Source organism: Cetorhinus maximus, chromosome 19 (assembly GCF_964194155.1).
Source record: "Cetorhinus maximus chromosome 19, sCetMax3.hap1.1, whole genome shotgun sequence".
Lineage (NCBI taxonomy): Eukaryota > Metazoa > Chordata > Chondrichthyes > Lamniformes > Cetorhinidae > Cetorhinus > Cetorhinus maximus.
The window spans coordinates 41302734-41317922 of NC_135897.1; positions in this window are offsets into that span (position 1 = coordinate 41302734).

The window sequence follows — 15189 nt, forward strand, 5'->3', positions numbered from 1 at the left end:
TAGTCATTTTCAATTTAAATTTGGGCTACTCACAGATGGTGGATTGACACTGAGATTAAAGAGGCTTATTTATTGTGATAAATCCATCTTCAGCTGCATTAATCAAACTGCACCAAATTACTACTCTTCACTATATCAAGCAATATTTTTAAAGCAATTTTTTTTGAAAGTTGTGTTTAAAAACACTGCCTGAATGCGTTGGTTTGTGGCAGATTTTGCATTCGCCAATATGCAAATGCTGTGTGGAAACTCAGGGGGAAGGGAGTACTTCAAAGTGGTGGCAATTTTTGGGCAGTTAGAACCAGAATTGGCCATCGCACTCAAAACAGAAATTCTACGCACTCCTGCTGTGAGAAGCTCTGCGCTTTGAATGTTATTTCAGAACACTATCTATTATAAGGTAATTATTAATAGATCATAAATATGATGGAGAACCAGCATTCCTACTTAAGCTCCAAATACAGTAAGGCACATGAATGTGGATGGTTAGTTATTGAAAGAACAACTGGAATTCTGAAGCTACTGTTGCTTGGATTGATCAAGACGTACTCTTTATTATGCCCCTAAATATTCATTGGAGTTGTTCATTGGTAAATTTGAACATACATTGTAGATCAGCCCTGGAGGATGCTGAGGTATAATAGCATGCAGACAACAAAATTGCAGGAGCTATCATCCAATCACATTTTCCTAAAATAACATGCAAAAATCAAGGAGAAAAAGCATGTCTGCTGTTTATCTTCTCTCACAAGAATCATTACTGGAAAATACTATATCCTAAACAGATCACCACACTGCTCTTGCATCTTGAAATATATATATTTCACCCCTCTCCTAATTTTACTCAGTTCTGTTGAAGGGTCATGAGGACTCGAAACGTCAACTTTATTCTTCTCCGCCGATGCTGCCAGACCTGCTGAGTTTTTCCAGGTAATTCTGTTTTTGTTTTGGATTTCCAGCATCCGCAGTTTTTTTGTTTTTATACTATATCCTGGTTTGAAGAAAAGGCTGTGAAGAGGAAGCTAAGAGGCTGCCATACTCTGTCAAATGCGGCCTCGATGTCAAGTGCAGGCACTCTCACCTCACAACCAGTCATTCCTCATCCCAGGGATCATTAAGAAGAGATTAAGTAGACTAGGTTTATATTCTGTGGTGCTTAGAAGAATGGGAGCTGATCTCATTGAAATATGTAAAACTCTTAGAGGACTTGTTAGGGTAGATGCTGAGAGGTTGTTTCACTGCCTAGAATATCTAGAACTTGGGGTGATAGTTTCAGGATAAAGAATTGACAACGTAAGACTGATATGAGGAGAAATTTCTTCACTCAGCAAGTTGTGAATGTTTGGAATTCTCTATCCCAGGGGGCTGTGGATGGCAGTTGTTGAGCATATTCACAACTGATCTTGATATATTTGTGGGGACTAAAGGAATAAATGAATATGGGGCTTTGGAAAATCGAGTTGAGGTCAGGGCTCAGCCTAAATCATACTGAATAGTGAAGTAGGACTAAGGAGCCATGTGGCCTACTCTTGCTCCTATTTCTTATGTTCTTATGTTCCTATCTTATGTTTCGAGGTCAATATGACTCTTGTTTGGAACTGAAGAGAAGCAGAAATGGGTTTATGCTATTGAAAAAGGGGGAGGGTCAGGTGGAACAAAAAGGGAAGGACAGGGATTGGTTGGGGGGGGGGGGGTGTGGGGAGAGATTAAATTACAATGATTTCATTGGAACAAAAGGTAAAGAGATTGGGAATGGTAGTAGCAAAGGAGTAAAGCATTGGCCCAGAGTAGGTGTTGATAGCAGAATAAAGGTCAGTTCCGCCTGAAAGCAAAACATGAGAACAAGATACAGACTGGCACTAGGGAAAAAAATACAAATTGAAGGAGAGAGTTCATGGTCTGAAGTTGTTGAACTCAATGTTGAGTCCGGAGGCTGTGAAGTGCCTAATTGGAAGACAAGGTGCTGTTCCTCAAGCTTGTGTTGGGTGTCACTGTAACATTGCACCAATGCAGAAGGAGACTACAACTCTCCAGAAAGATGGTGACACATCTGTGTCCTTGTCAATGATAAGCTCTCATCTCATACTACCTGTAGAAATTAGCACTGACACAAATTTCTTCATGTCAAGATCCTTCCAGTGCTCAGCTGCGGAGCTCTGTGGTACCTCACAGTCAGCTGCACACCAGTACATCACCTCAGTTACAAGATGACCTCTTCAGGAAGGTGGTCGACTACATCAAGTTCAGCACAAATATGGCCTCCGCATCACAGAGGACCATATGATTCGCAGCCCTCATCAGATTCTCCCAAGTGCAGAATACACCCATGTGGCCATCAGGGCATCAACTGATAAACATGACGGATTCATAAGCAGGAAGGTATACCATTCACTCAATGTGTAGCTTATGTGTGACCACATGTCTGTGCACACTTTCCTGACAGCTGCCGTGACTTATTCATACTACACCAGTCAAACCTTCCACAGCTCTTTCATCCAATCTCCCAGTTACATGATTAGTTCCTGGGTGACTAAAGTTATCCTGTGATGGGATGGCTCTTCACAGCACTGCAATGCCTCAAATGGAGTTCCAGTGCTGTTACAGTTGAGCCACCAGCAAACCAGGAACCTCACTGAGCATCAGCCTGCTGGAGATGTGTTTTCACTGCCTAAACTGCTTTGGTGGCGCATTACAGTTCCCACTTGCCAGGGTGTCTCACAGGCTGGTCATTGAAGTATCATCAGAAGTGGTCCACGGATCTGTTACCAGAGACAACTGGAAACAAGGCTTCCAGGAACTTCCAAACATTTATTAACTATTTACAATTATGTACAGGGATAGATAAGCATGAGGTTCTCTCCAAAAACATCTCTCTCTAAGTTATAGGGACGTGATCTTTTATCACTGATGATATAAATCAGTTATTAGCATAATAGCTATTAAACCTTTATACTCCTATCTCCCCCCAAGTCTTTCATCCTCCTCATTAAATTAATTATTTGCACATCCCACTTCCCCACCCACCTTCAGAGCCTCTTGTGCCAGTGGAGTCAATCTCCAGCTGTGTTCTCGGCACTCCTAGAGGACATGTAGGATGTATGTTCTTCCCGGAATGTGCTTAAATCAGTCGACAGCAATTCCTGTTTATGGTGTACAGTGTAAAGGTGATGAACAGACGTTTTCTTTTGTTCTTTATATTTACACCCCCTTTAGAGGTCATGCTGCTGGCTGCTCTTTCTTGATGGAATGAGACTTGGTCAGCTTTTTTTAAGGTTTGTACAGCTGTAGTGGGTCTCAATCTTCTGATCTGGAAATTTCATTGCCTAGCAAAAGTATCCATTGCTTAGGTACATTCAGTGATTCCCGTACCTGGAATAAGGCGTTGTGCATTCCCAGTGTTTCATTCAAGAAAGAATCCAATGAACAAACAGAAGAATAAAGAATATTTTTGAGTGGAGTTAATGATACTTCTGTTAATATTGTGGGGTTAGGTCTTTTGTTTGTGATTGTTTGGCCTGTGCACGCTCTACTTTCATGTTGGTGTGAATTTGCTGTTCACCAGGCATTGGCATTTAGGGAGCTTCAGTAGTAAAGGCAACATCTGGAGTAGGGCTGAATGTCACCTTGGGTTCTGTGACTATATCATGTTTTACTGGGTCAGGTTATTCTTCTGCTGCCTCTACTAGATTCAGAGAAATTACACTTCCCTGTACATCTGAAGTGTGTCAGAGATCAGTAGCTAGTACATCAGCAGTTTCAGTCACTTCCTCTTCAGCCTTGACATCAGGGTTTGGGAAGTCAGCTTTATGTTCTGCTATTGTCTCACTGGCCATTGTCAGAGCTTCTATTCCTGGTTTCTCATTGTGAAAGTCAGTACCTGCATCTGGTTGTTCAATGACATTGATGTTCTTACCAGAATAGTCAGGTGGTTTGGCAGCCTGGTCACATTCATCAGGAATGTTCTGGTCACACTCATTAGTGGTAACTTGGTTATCGCCTCATCCCCTCTCTTCCCCAAAAAGCAATGCAAGGTCCAGAATGTCCTCCTGTGGCCACAGGTAGGGAGCTTCCTCAACGGAGATTTTATTGAGCCGTTCTGAGACAACTTGGGTTTTCACTGCTACTGGTGAATAAAGAAGGCTGCAAAGCTTTACAAGCTTCTCTGCTTAATAAAGAGCAATCTTGGTTATGAATAAAATGGGGTTGAGGGTACAATCAGATCAGCTAAGATCTTATTGAATGGCAGAGCAGGCTCAAGAAGCTGAGTGGCCTACTCCTGCTCCTAATTTGTATGTGTGTACAGAGTGTCGGTAAGTTCTCTTCCATTACATCGAATTGTGATAGTCAACTGCCCTTGCAACTTGAGTAGAGTGCTCCCTTGACTGTGAAGTTGAATCATAGATGGTTTGAGAAATTCAGGCTTCAGCCACTGTATCTCATCAGAAGTAATGGACACTCCTACATCTGTGTCCAACTTAAGATTGTTTTTGTGGCCATTGACTATGATATACCAAGAGGTCCCCTTGGGTTTTGCAACTCCACCCAAGAATGGCATTTTTTTTTGTTCCTCTGTATCTTCTTACCTGACCCCCTGTTTCCTGGATACTACTTGATCTGATTGGTCTCCCTTTAAATTTTGGAGAGGAGGCTTTCTGTGCAGCATACTGCTTTAAAGTAGCCCCACCTCCGGCAGGCATTTATACAGTCTTTGTGCCTATGGGGTTTTTTTGTGTCACAACAGGTAATGGCGGCAACCACCTCCTGTTTGTTCTGGGTCTACTTTTTAGTGGATGCACTGATACCTCTATTGGTCACAAACTGGACTGCATCATCTTCTGACTCCACAATAGTTCTTGCGCACCCTGGATTAAAACTCAATTCTGTTTCCATAGTTTATCTTGTCTGGATAATTGAACTGCTTTGGATAATGTTAACTCGGGAATGCAGAAAGTCAGATAAGCCTTCATCAAGCACACCCACCACAATGCGGTCTTGATGAGTTCCTCCTTTAGAGCCCCATACTCACAACTATCAACCAAATGATAGAGGTTATTAATGAAAAAATCAATACTTTCTCTGGATTCCTGACAGTGCCTGCTAAACCTCGCCAGTCTATAATAATGTTCTGAATAATGAATTGTGAATTGCAGGCCTAAATAACCTCTTCAGAGGTTGCTGTGTCCTCATCAACAACCTGTCTTATTAGCATGTCGTCTGCAATGCCACCAGTGGATTAGAGGAGTGTGCTAACCTGCTTTTTATCAGGCTCCTGAGCTAACCCTGAATCCTTGAATTTGCGATGCCAGTTTTTCCAGTGTGCTGCTTGGTTGAGGCCTTCCAGGTAGAGGTAGGACTTTTTCCATGATTGTTACTTTAATCAACTGTGTTGGGACTCCATTGACGCTTTTCTTTCCAATTCTTTGCTGTCGTCATTCCCTCGCTATTTTATTCTCAATAGCTTTAGCTTTTCTGCCACTGGCAGTTTCGTTGGGGATCCTTGTGAATCAGTAATTTACTGCTGCCACCATGAAGCATCATCAGAAATGGTGCAATCGAAAGGGAAAACCTACTTGACCTCGTCCTCACCAACCTGTCTGCTGCAGATGTATCTGTTCATGACATCATTAGTAGGAGTGACCATCGCATAGTCCTTGTGGATATGAAGTCCCGTCTTTACATTCAAGATACCCTCCATTGTGTTGTGTGGCATTACCTCACCGTGCTAAATGGGATAGATTTCAAACAGGTCTAGCAACTCAAAACTGGGCACCTGTGACATGCTGTGGGCTATCAGCAGCAGCAGAATTGTCTGCAAACACAATCTATAACTGCACGGCCCGGCATTTCCGCTACTCTACCATTACCATCAGCCAATTCAATTCACTCCACATAATACCAAGAAACAGCTGAAGGTACTGGATACAGCAAAGGCTATTGGCCCTAACAACATTCCAGCAATAGTACTGAAGACTTGTGCTCCAGAACTAGCTGCGTCCTTAGCCAAGCTATTCCAGTACAGCTACAACACTGGCATCTACCCGGCAATGTGGAAAACTGCCCTGATATGTCCCATCGACAAAAAACAGGACAAATCCAACCCAGCCAATTACCGCCCCATCAGCTTACTCTCGATCATCAGAAAAGTGATGGAAAGTATGATTGACAGTGCTATCAAGCGGCACTTACTCAGCAAAAAGCTGCTCACTGAAACTCAGTTTGAGTTCCGCCAGGGTCTCTCAGCTCCTGACCTCATTACAGCCTTAGAGCTCTAAAGAGCTGAACTCAATAGATGAGGTGAGAGTGACTGCCCTTGACATCAAGGCAGCATTTGACAGAGTGTGGCATCTAAGAGCCTTAGCAAAACTGGACTCAATGTGAATCAGGGGGGGAAATCTCTCCAGCGGTTGGAGTCATACCTAGCACAAAGGAAGATAGTTGTGGTTGTTGGAGGTCAATCATCTCAGTCCAGGACATCACTGCAGGGGTTCCTTAGGGTGGTGTCCAAGGCCCAACTATCTTCATCAATGACCTTCCTTCATAATAAGGTCAGGAGTGGGGACGTTCGCTGATGATTGCACAATTTTCAGCACCATTGGGAATTCTACAGAAAGTAACTCACCTCCTGACCCCCCAAAACCTGTCTACCATCTACAAGGCACAAGTCAGGAGTATGATGAAATACTCTCCACTTACCTGGATGAGTATAGCTCCAACAACACTCAAGAAGTTCGACACCATCCAGGACAAAGCAGCCCGCTTGATTGGCACCCCATCCACCAGCTTTAACATTCACTCCCTCCACCACTGATGCACAGTGGCAGCAGTGTCTACCATCTACAAAATGCACTGCAGCAACTTACCAAGGCATCAGTCAAACAATCCCCTGGGGAAGGAAGCTGGAAAGACAAATCCTATACTTTAGAATCCGTTAGTGCTTTTGAAGGCAGCTGAAAGCTCATACATCTGCCAAAGCTTGCAAGCAGCCAAACAGATGGCTGAGCTGATCTGCGTAGAATGAAAGAAAGTAATGGGGACAGTTTAAAATGAGCTCTGGATCTCACACTGGACTAGCATTTTAATATTACACAATACAGAATAGTACTTTATACAGTGGAAAAGCTGTTCTAATACATCTAAAAACTTTCCCACTTTTACAATACTGTTCTTTCACTTTACCCTCCATTCAGTCCCCTCAACCCCTCACCCACCCAGCCCCCTCAACCACTCACCCTCCTCTCACCCCCTCACCTACCTCCCCACACATTCGCCCACTCCCATTGCTTCTGGAGTTGTGCGGCCTGCACCAAATGCTGGCTCAGACCAACTGGACGACCTGCTCTCCTCCATGCTGTAGTCTCCTGCCAAATCTCTCTACCTCTTGTTGTTGCAGGAGAAATGAATGCATAACTCCTGCAAGATGGATTGGGCCGGGGTGGGTGGCTGCTGCTGTGGGCAGTCAAGGCCATGGAGGAGAGAGTCATGGAAATTTCAAGGGTCCCTTCACAAGAGAGCGTTGGTGATGGAGTGTCTCCTGTTCAAGGTGCACATGGCCATGGAAGAGGCTTATGTAGAATGGTGTTTCGGTGGGGGATTTGTTGGTGGTGTTTGGGGGACTGGTGTTGGTGGTGGGGTGAAATGGTGGAAGATGGGTGGTGGGAAATGGCTTAACACTGCACCTCATCTAACAGTATGACAGCATGCTGAGCAGTAGGTAGAATGGAAGGCCTCATCTTTGCAGAGACTTCAGGTTCTCTAATCCTAAATCTGATGAATTTGTTTTCATGTCTCACATATGTCCCAGCACTGAGCGGCCACCCGTATAAGCCGAGAAATTCCTCAGACATTAGGAGGAGGAAGGGGATCCAAGGTCACAACACACTAGTGCACCATCTGCCACCATGGATACTAGCACCTCGGTAGGTCCCTATGCGTGACAAAGAGGCAAAGCATGAGGAGCACAGCACTATTTTTCAGGAGAGGTGTCAGAGGTGGACATACATGTGGACTCTCCCTCAGAGAGGGAGGACAGTCACAGTGATGCCCTGCTGGACTATAAGAAAGGACATTAGGGGTCAAAAGCTGGGCCTCAGTACTTGGAGCAGCAGTAGATGTGTGGCCATCTGTTGGAGTTCCCTGAGGCAATGCAAGCTCACACGCTGCAATTGGAGGGGACCCTGGAGTAGGTGAGCTCGACTTCAAGCACTTGAGCTCCACCCATGAGATAGCAGCCAACCTCATGGACAGCCATAGCGGTGTACCCTGGAGTGGATGCAAGAGCAGTGTGATGATCTGCACAGGATGCAGGATGCTCTTTGTAGCCTGGAGCAGTCAGGTCAGGCCATCAGCATTATTGGCCATGGAGTATACAAGAAACTAAGGGCCCTGAACAGGGCACTTGCTCAGGTGGCCCAATAGTGGCTGGCCATGATGCTAGCTGAGCCCCAGCAGCAGACTCCCTCAAGCCAGAGAGTAAGCCCATGAAGGGATGAGGGTTCCGTGGAGCTTGCAACACCCACATCATCCTCAGCTTCCCGGCCTGTCTGAAGGGGAGCCTGTGGTACAGGTCCCACTGATGGTAGCTGCCCCTGCAGAGATGCAGGCAGTGCAGTTGCAGGAGAAGCTCCAACAGGTCCCTGCACAATAAGGCTAACTGCCACAGTCCTATCAGCTGTATTTACAATGACGTGAGCCGCTGCCTCCACTTTCTCCAAAGTAACAAGGGGGTTACTGTGTTGGAGTGTCAGAAAGCGTGAGGCAGTGCATCATGCACAGCACTAACTGGGTCACTGTGGTGTCTTGTATATGTTGAATGTAACTGTTTAGTTTGAACAATTACATTAATGAAGTCACTTTTTTTCCAGTTTTTAGCATGCCCTTTATAGCTCAATATCAAACAGTATTTACAATGTATATAATTATCAACAGGCTCTCACTGGTGCCAGTAGAAACTGTAGCCTGTAGTCCATTTGTCTATGTCTGAAGGATTTTAAAAATATATTCTTTTAGTGGATGTGGGCATTGCTGACTAGGCCAGCATTTATTGCCCATCCTTAATTCCACTTGAGAAGGTGGTGGTGAGCTGCCTTCTTGAACCGCTGCAGACCATGTGGTTTATGTATAACCACAGTGCTGTTAGGAAGGGAGATCCAGGATTATGACCCAGCGACAGTGAAAGAACGGTGATATATTTCCAAGTCAGGATGGTGAGTGACTTGGAGGGGAACTTCCAGGTGGTGGTGTTCCCATACATCTGCTGCCCTTGTCCTTCTAGGTGGTAGAGGTCCCCGGTTTGGAAGGTGCTGTCTAAGGAGCCTAGGCGACTCCCTGCAGTGCATCTTGTAGATGGAGCACACTGCTGCTACTATGCATCGGTGGTGGAGGGAGTGACTGTTTATGGATGTGGTGCCAATCAAGCGGGCTGCTTTGTCCTGGATGGTGTCAAGCATCTTGAGTGTTGTTGGAGCTGCACTCATCCAGGCAAGTGGAGAATATTCCATCACATTCCTGAATTGTGCCTTGTAGATGGTGGACAGGCTTTGGGAAGTCAGGAGGTGAGTTACTCGCTATTTTCCAACCTAATGGCACATTACCTAAATCCAGGGGATTTCAGAAAATTAAAACAACACGTCAACTATCTTACTAGCCGCTTCTTTTAAGACCCTAGGATGAAGTCCATCGGGACCCAGGGATTTGTCAGCCCACGGCTCCAATAGTTTGCCAAATACCACTTCTCTGGTGATTGTAATTTTCCTGAGTTCCTCCCTCCCTTCCATTTCCTGATTTATAGCTGCTTCTGGGATGTTACCTGTATCCTCTATAGCGAAGACTGATGCAAAATATCTGTTCAATTCATCTGCCATCTCCATATTTTCCATTATGAATTCCCCAGACTCATTTTCTAGAGGACCAACTCTCACTTTGTTAAATCTTTTCTTATTTAAGTATCTATAGAAACTCTTACTTTCCGTCTTTATATCATACTCTAATTTTTCCCTCCTTATTAATCTTGTCATTCTTTGCTGTTCTTTATATTCTGTCCAACCTTCCGACCTGCCACCCATCTTTGCGCAATTGTATGCTATTTCTTTAAGTTTGATGCTACCTTTAGTTTTTTTTTAGTTAACCACGGATGGTGAGTCTTGCCCTTGGAATTTTTCTTCCTTGTTGGAATGTTTCTGTATGTTTTCTGAAATATCCCTTTAAATGTCAGCCATTGCAGCTCTATTGACCTATCCCTTAACCTCATTGCCCAGTTCACTTTAGCTAGCTCCGTTTCCATTCCCACATAATTGCCTTTATTTAAGTTTAAAATACTATCCTTGGACCCACTCTTCTCTCCCTCAAACTGAATGTAAAATTCAATCGTATTATGATCACTGCTAACCTTCTCTATGAGGTTATCAATTAGTGCTATCTCGTTGCACAATGCTAGGTCTAATAAAGCCTGTTCTCTGGTTGGCTCAAGGACATGTTGTTCTAGAATCTGTCCCAAAAACATTATATGAACTCTTGATCTAGATAACCTATGCCCATCTAATTTTTCCACTCTATACGTAGATTAGAATCCCCATGATTATTGCCGTATCTTTCTGACAAGCCCCCATTATCTCTTTCTTTATGCTCTGTCCTACTGCATAGTTACAATTAGAGGGCCTGTACACCACTCCCACAAGTGACTTCTTGTCTTTATCATTTTTTGTCTCCACCCACACCGCTTCTATATCCTGGCTTCCTGAACTTACGTCATCCCTCCCTACTGCACTAATACCATCATTAATTAGCAGAGCCACCCCTCCACTTTTTCCTGGCTTCCTGTCCATCCTAAAGGTCATGTACCCTTCAATAATTAGGTTCCAATCTATGTCATCCTGCAGCCATGTCCCTGTAATGGCTATCAGATCGTACTTCCTGATGGTTAAGTGGGATTTGCTGCCAGTCAAGCCCTCAAGCAAAGAACTGGTAGACTGCCCCAAGATGGGAAATTAACAGATGAGAACCGAGCCTAACATAATTAATCAGGTGGAATTAACAGGCGAAATTTACTCATGTCAGTTCCTGGAGCCTGAAGCTATCACACAGCTTGAGTAATCCGCACCAGCTGATTCCCTGAAACTAAACAGCTCTCCTAAACTCTTCAGCTCCCTCTCTAGAATGTTAGTTGGACTGATCTCAATCTCTGGTTTCTCCCTCTCCTTCTCTTTCTCTCCACTGCTTTATTAGCCTGCGCAGCAATGAAAACAGTGCTCACCCCTTTCTGCTGAGCAATGTTAAACAGCGGAACTTTATGCATAGAGAATTAGCCACCCATGCAGATGCTTTGCTTTGAATTCTAATCTGTAAATTTATGAAAATCTATCTTATATAAAAAGATGAACAAATGCACTTTCCCCCTGTTCATCCACCAGTAGAAGGCATTTAAATAAGAGCATGCTGGTTTTTAATGATTGAACTGGTCCATTTCTCCCATGTACGCTAATGTTGCTGGCTGCCTTCAACTCTCTGGGCGGGATTTTCCGTGCCCGTTGGCTTCGGGTGTGTTTGGTGGCGTGAGCGGACAATATGGCGAGAAGGCGAAAAATCTGTTTCACGACGTTGTGAAACCAGTTTGCAACTGTCCGCTCTGCCCGTCAATGGTGGGCTGCATTTCCCACCTTCGGACATCGGGAACCTCACTGTAATACATCTGCATGTCATTATAAGCCCATCCCACCAGAATCATCCCCCCAAGTTGGATCATCCACCCACATTGCCGGGAAAACACACCAGTGCAGAACATGTCTTGACAAGTGTGACGTGCAGAAGTTGGGGCTTACTGTCAGAGCCTTGCTCACATCCAAGGAGCAGAAGATGCTGGAGCCCGGCAGCAATGGCACACTGGGGAACGTCCATCGCATGCTGGGTGGATCCTCATGGACATGGTTCCACTGCAAAGCAGCTCATGGAAGGTGGAAAGTCACCGTTCATGGTCTGCTCACAACGGATAATCATCGAGGCAGTGGAGAGGAAGGTCCAGCTGTGTTTGGGAGAGGAAGATGTACCAGGGGCTGGGGGAGGAAGGTGTTTTGGGGGGGTTTGAGGTTGGAGGTAGGGGGAACAAAGGTGTTCGGGGGGGTGAGGTTTGGAGGGAGGCAATGAAGGTGTCAGGGGGGTAAGGTTGGGAGAGGGCGAATTAAGATATTGGAGGTGACGTTGGGAGGGGGAGGGATTATGGCGGAGGAGGGGGTAATGGGGGAGAAGACAGCAACTGGGGAGGTAGGTGTAAGGGGGGAGGAAGGTGTAAGGGAAGGAGTTTGGAGGAGGAAGGAATCTAGAGAGGGGAAGGAGTCCAGGAGGTGGAAGGAATCCAGGTGGAGGAAGGAGTCTGGACAGAGGAAGGAGTTCAGAGAGGGGAAGGAGTCCGGAGAGGGGAAAGAGTAAGCGTGGAGGAAGAAGTAAGGTTGGAGGAAGGAGTCTGGAGAGGGGAAGAAACAAGGGATAGAGGAAGGAGTCAGGGATGGAGCTGGACTAAGTGCGGGGAGTCTGGGGTGGGGGAGTCCGGCGGGGGGGATGAGTTCCAAAGGGGGAGGGGAGTCTTGGGTGGGGGAAAGGAGTTCCAAGAGGGGAAGGAGTTCCAAGAGGGGAAGGAGTCCGGAGAGGGGATGTCCAGGTGAATGTGCAAGGGAGGGATCTGTTAAGTCCATGATTACCTCCTAGGGAGTGAACTGAGGGTGAATGTGGTAGGAGGGAATGGTGAGATTGACCGAGAGCAGAATGAGGCGGTAGGGTGGGAGGGTGAGGGTGCCATGGTATCAGTAGAAGGGAAGGTGAGGGTGGTTGGTGGGGACTCGGAAGCAGATACAGACTCCGGGGGTGGGAAGCAGGAGGTCGGGGAGGTGAATGTGGATGGGCATGGGATTTTTGAGAAGGAAGGGAACATGCACGTTCGCCTGGACACCCCCAAAAGAAAAGGGTTATGGCTGGTAGGTCACGGTGGGGAAGTAGAAGGTGAAGCCGGGGGGTTGACAGTGATGGGGGAAAGAAAATGGGCAACTGGGGGAGGGGAAAGGATGTGGGGGCGCAAGAAAAACTGTAGCACTACCATGCTTGCTAAAGTGAAGTGAGAGACGTGGTGGGTGGGAACAGATGCTGCATGAGAGTGTAGTCAGTGGGTGGGTGGAGATGCAGCTCAGATCAGATGGACAACTGAAAGCGAACCCCAGCAGACAGCATTGAAAATGCTCAGGACATTGAGTTAAGTCTGATGCAGGAAGGATCCGCATGCATGGGGCAAGTGCTTGCACGGGGCTCCGAATGGCCCTGCCACACATGCACACTTCTCTCTCAGAACCACTCGTGGGCCAGTTGCATACAGCTGAACTGTTAGTGGGGGAACGGGGGGAGGGGAGGCGGTGGGATGTAGTGGGAGGACTTGTGAAGCCTGTCAATGAAGCTGAAAGACACCATTACACATTATTCAGTGAAAGTGAATATATTTTCAGATTGTAAAGTACAAACTGTGTTCACCTGTGGAACCAGAATTTATCAGAATTTTTAAACTTTTGAACGCCTTAGGCTTCTAGCAACAGGATGGCCCTGTTGCCTCTGATGACTTCGGCCTGGGTCCTCTGGAGAGCTGAGGCCTTGGGGGCCCTGGTTTGCTTTGGTTGTCCTCCTGTGGGCCGGCTGATCCCTCTACACTGACCGAGGACGAGGTTGAGGGGCTCACAGGCAAAGGGGACTTGGAGAGAGCAGACAGTCTCTGAGATTCCTGAGTGGATGACATAAGGATGTCCAGCTGCCGCTGCTCCTCCCTTCGGGTGCCTGAGGGCCCTGGCCCAACTCCTTGAGGGGAAGGAGCTCCTGGAAGGATGTCGAGGTGCCCTGTTTTCCCCTTGCATTTGCCACTGCAGGAACTCACCCATGGCTACTGCGATAGAGTGCAGGTCTGCACACATCTCCACATTCTGCTGGACCAGGGTCTCCATGGCATCTGCCATCTTCCCCATAGAGACCTCCATACCCACACATGTGGGCACCACTTCATTAGAGAGCAGGAAGAGATACACCTCTGACTCGCGTGCCACTCTGTTGAGGGGCTTCCAACAGCTCAGCATGATGTTCCCCCGCCTTCTGCTGACTCTCCAGGATGAGTTGGAAGTCCAAATCCAGAGGTTCGTCATCTGACTCAGACCCCACAGATGTCTCTTCCCCAGCAGTCCTCCGAGTGCCGGGGAGCTCGGCTGAACCTGCCTCCCCCTGCTGTGGGCACTTTTCCGTGAGGTGACCACCAGATTATGAACCTGAGCCTGCTCCAGATCTAGGCCCCACTGAGGTGTGTGCCTCTGCGCTGGTGGAGGGTGTGGGTAAGCGCTGTGACAGGCCTTCCAGGCTGCTTATATCCAGCTCCTGAATGGAGGACGTGTCCTCTTGGCTGGAGGTGAGGACGTGGATGGTGCTGAGGGATTGGCTGACTGAGGGTGTCGGTCACTTAGCAGAGCTTCCTGTGAACCAAAGTAGAGATAATCAGTGCATGGCAGCAGAGTCAAAAGCAGGAGAAAGAGCACTCACAGTTGCGTTGAGGGAGGGATGATGTGATGCAGGATCCTCACGAGAGTGTTTGCCACCAGCCTCACCGTCACCGCAGGCACGGTCCACGTCCTCACAAGTGAGTGCAATGGCATGTGCCGCAAATTGAGTGAAAGGCCTAATAGGAGCCACTCTACCCCTTGTCTGGGACCTCTCCCTGCTGCTGTGAGCCAGTTTCTCCTGCATGAAAACAGATGGAGAGAGTATGAGCAGGACACATGGCACTGCCTGGAATGTTTGTGTGGTGAGCGGAGATATGGGCAGGTTGGGGACGTGAGCTCGAGAGGATATGAGCCTGATGGAGATTTGAGGGTGTGTGTGAGAGTTAGTGGTGTTGTCCCTTGAGGTGTGAGATCCCTGTGGATGTGTGATGGGTTTGTGAGTGTGTGAGTTGAGGGTGATGAGAAGAGTGACTTACCCTGGAGGAACAGATGAAACATTTCATCCTCTTTTGGCACTGGGTGGGTGTCCTCTTTTGCAGGGCATTGGCGCTGACTACCACTGCCTCGACCCTCCCACTCGCCACTCCCTCCACGACCCTCCCACTCGCCCCCTCCCTCCCCGACCCTCCCGCTCGCCCCCTCCCTCCCCGACCCTCCCGCTCGCCTCCTCCCTCCCCGACCC